The sequence below is a fragment of the Ornithodoros turicata genome, chromosome 6 (assembly GCF_037126465.1).
Source record: "Ornithodoros turicata isolate Travis chromosome 6, ASM3712646v1, whole genome shotgun sequence".
NCBI classification, from domain to species: Eukaryota; Metazoa; Arthropoda; class Arachnida; order Ixodida; family Argasidae; genus Ornithodoros; species Ornithodoros turicata.
Genome location: NC_088206.1, coordinates 50525795 through 50529639, shown reverse-complemented (window position 1 = coordinate 50529639; position 3845 = coordinate 50525795). Strand labels below are relative to the sequence as shown.

Sequence of the window (3845 nt, the reverse complement as noted above, 5' to 3'; positions counted from 1 at the left end):
CCTAATCCTGGATGTCCGCCGCAACGACGAGTTTCTGGAATGCTGCATTCCACACTGAGAAAATTTTATTTTTCATATTTCTTGCCCACATTAGTGGATAACTGTAAGCAGTAGTCATGGCTTGTACTGCCCATTCACTAATGAGCTGAGAATGTCTTCTGAGGAAAATTAAAAATCTTGTTCCTAGAGTTGTCTCGCTGTCACTTGTGTGTACTGTAGCTGTAGTACAAGGCACAGTATACAATATGCTGGAGAACAGTTTCTTTAATAATTCTTGAACTACAGTGTCTTACATTTGGGCTAGTCTTGTTCATGGGCTTGTTGCAAAACATCTACGCTACTGGCACAGAAGCCTGGACCATTGGTGAACCCCACAGCATCACTACTCTTTTGAAATATGCCAGGTCTCAAGTTTGTTAAGACACATATGATGTGCATTATTTTGTCCATGTATTCTGTGAGGTCATGTGGTATCCTCCTGTTTAAAATGTCGAAGATCCGTAGCCTTTGGATTACCCTCTCAACGTGTATGCGTACAGACGCTGTCTCGTAGGTTGCATCAACCTCAGCCTCGGGTAAACTGAGGTTTGGTTGCAAATGGAGGCATTACTAGGGTAGCTTTTTGTTGCCCGATACCTGTCCGGATTCCAGGAAAGCCTTTATCAGCGAGCACAAGGTCCCCTGGCTCTAGCCGCGGCAGAAGCCCTGACTCTACAGTTACACTTGGGTCAGTGGCTCTTCCACCAAAGCCTGGTGAAAGAAATGTCACTAGTCCATTTGGTGCTATTCCAATGAGATACTTAATAGTATATGTGCCCTTGTAGTGAGAGTACCACATGTTCTGTGCTCTGACCCCGTCTGGCATTTCTGCTTTCAACTCTGTGCAATCAATAATCAGTCGACAGTCCGGGTATAGATGACGAAAGCTTGGTGGCATAGTTGCTTTGATTGCAGATCTGCTGGGCCAGAAAAGCCATGACTTTGTAGTGGCACAGAGGTGAAAAAGGACAGCCTTGAAAGCCTTAGCAGCAGTTGTTCGATGGACACCAAATAGAGCGCCCAGACATGAGAAGGGCAAGCCATGCTTCAGCTTCATCAGGAAAAGGAGGAGCTTGTCGTTAATGTGCAGCTCTTGGGCATGGCGACCTTTCTCTGGGAGGAGGCTTTGCAGAAGGGAGAGGACCTGCAGGCAAATAATGTAAATTATGTACTTGTAAGTGTATAATTTAATTGCGGCAGTGAAGTCATACCATCCTCATACTAGTTTACTGCTTTTCTTGCCTCCACAAATCGTTGACTTACCACTAATGTCACTCCAGTTAAATCCAACAGCCGCTGCTCATTATCCACAATGCTTTTATAGCCACCGAAGTAAGTTTCCTTGTAGGCTGGACCAGCACTCCGTGTCTCGTGCACTGCCTTTGGGCATAAGGTGCCACAGTCAACTGTTGGAATGCTGCTGACTTGAACTCCCATGTCATCACCGTTGCGAGTGGCAGTAGAAAGTTAAGAGCCTCGAGCTTTCGACTGACTCGATTTTCAGAGAGTCAAGCTACATCTCTGGCTGGTTTTGGCTGGAATAGCCAGGTTGACAGTTACACAAGCTGATGTATGTCAGCATTGAAAATATAAAGGAAAAAAGGCAATTTAAAATGCCTCACTCAATTTACTACTTTTCATAGCTTACACCTTGACAGGTGTTTTTTATCCTAAAGTGGTTTCATTGCCAAAAACCAACGAGAATGACCGTCATCACACTTAACAAGTTTCAACTGTATACCAAGTAATAACAAACGTGTGCTTACTTTTTCTGCAATCAAGATGTGAATTAGATCGCTGAGTTGCAGGCTTCAGTGAAAATCACTGCTTGTGATGTCAGTGCTGAGTGAGTACGGCACTGCTAGTGACGCAAACATGTGATTCCAGTGTCTTTCACCCCACCCGACATCAATCAGCTTGCATGATGCACTTATGAAGGGTAATTTCATGTGTGCCGACAAACATACTGCAGTGCTAATTTACAATGTAGTTTGTGGCTGTGGAGCACACTCATATTCAGTATGCCATATGAACTAGAGGAGCATTTTCTGCCATAAACATTAGATGAGCGAAGACCCCCAAAAATGTAAGCACTGTTTACGGCACATGTTCATAAGATGTAGAACCAGAGACACAGAAAAAAATTGACAGCATATCATGATCTCAATCATGTCATTGTGTCCGTGTGTCTGTCTCCTGTTCTGTATTTGTTAATCTTTTTGTGTAGTTGCTGGATTTTAGCCCAACAGCAGGGGTGAGCAATTAGAGAACATCCAGAACATGCAAGGTATACATTTCCTCATTCTCCGCACTCCTCATTCAAGTAACGTTGAAGAAGTAACCATGCGAAGAAACAATACAACAGTGAAGCTGGCTTCAGTACACTACAACATGTCACATGTAACAATATACAGTATGCCTCAGTGTTTCCCAAACCATGTGTCAGGCTATATCCGTCTCACTCATCCGTCATTGTAAAGGCCTATGAATGTGACACACTAATAAGCATTCCTGTGAAATGTTAGGAATCACCATTCACAATACTAATCATACCTCCTTTGTTGGTGGTTCGTCTTCATGCATGCCACATCCTGCATAATCTTCCACTACTGCGAGATCTTCAGTGTCAGAAGCGATGGGCTCACAGTTGTCATTGTTGTCAGGTCCCGGTGCAGCAGATAGAACGTTACAGGCAACCCAGTCTCTGCGCCGTTTTGACCTGCATCAGGTGAGGGGGATATGTTGAATACCATAAAACATTCCCACTTTACCTGTACGGCTACGACGACATTCTAAAACACCAAGTAAGGCTGGCTGTTGTAATGTCGTTGCATTACTCAGTTGTTACAGATAATATGCCCAGTAAATATTAACTTTTCCGGTGGACCTCACATGTGCACACGCGTACGTACTAGAATTTAACACACGCTATTCCACAGGCAATTTAAGCCTGCAGGCAAGTCGCGTAAATAGTGGTTTTGACACGCCATGTTTCTGAACCGCAGCCTGCTAATATTGATCAAGATTGCCACAAAAGCGACCAAGAAAACTCTCCAACAGAGAGTAGGGCTTTTTACCTTTCGTAGCGATCGGTGGTACGTATCGGTCGCTTCCTGTACGCTTCGGGGAAGATTGACGGGTTGTAGGCAGGGTGTGTAGCATTGTCGGACTTTGCATTGCCAACGAAGTGCTTGCTGCATATTCGAGAGTGCTTGGTAGGCACCCACGGCTTGCCGGATGCACTATAAAGTAGACAGGTTAAAAATAGACATATTTCGTGCGAAAATAAACTGTTACTTACGTCAGCCGGCGAACAAGTTGCACCCATATGGCGCGTCGCTCCTTTTCGTAACTTTTCCAGGGAAAACTGTAAAATTTCACACCTGGAGAGTTCGCATAAGTCGCGTTGCATCCAACTATGCAGCAATTATTGTGGCTGGACATCCGAACAGCGGTGTAACGACCGAAACACGTCGAAACTGCTGCCAAACGTGCTGTGATCCAGTCGGCTCTCCCGACGCCACTTTCAGAGGCTCCGCAGTGCGGCGCTACATTCGCGGCAAACTATACTGCCTCGCTCCCTATGTGCCACGATTCCAGGAGCTTCCTCGGTCCCCATCTTTGCTCGCGTGCCAAGGTCACCGCGTTATCGTAGTCGAAACAATGCGCAATGGGGCGCGGGAATGCTCTTCTCTCTTAGCCTCTCGCAGGTCGTACCAGCTCCGGTGGCGCAGTGGTAACGCGTGCGCTTGGTCCGCGGTTCGAATCCGCGGGCCGGCTGTGCCGTCTGGGGTTTTTTTCTGGGT

The 3845-nt window shown here is 45.9% G+C and overlaps 1 long non-coding RNA gene and 1 pseudogene across 1 annotated transcript; both read right to left on the bottom strand.

The window, feature by feature from the left end:
• Positions 1–300: 300 nt before the first annotated feature.
• LOC135398616 (uncharacterized) lies at positions 301–1476 on the bottom strand (annotated as a pseudogene).
• Positions 1477–2597: 1121 nt separating this feature from the next.
• Positions 2598–3516, bottom strand: LOC135398012 (uncharacterized). Its single transcript, XR_010423951.1, has 3 exons — positions 3341–3516; positions 3117–3281; positions 2598–2758 (listed from the first exon to the last, which is right to left on the bottom strand). It is a non-coding gene; the product is annotated as an uncharacterized LOC135398012 (long non-coding RNA).
• Positions 3517–3845: the final 329 nt, after the last annotated feature.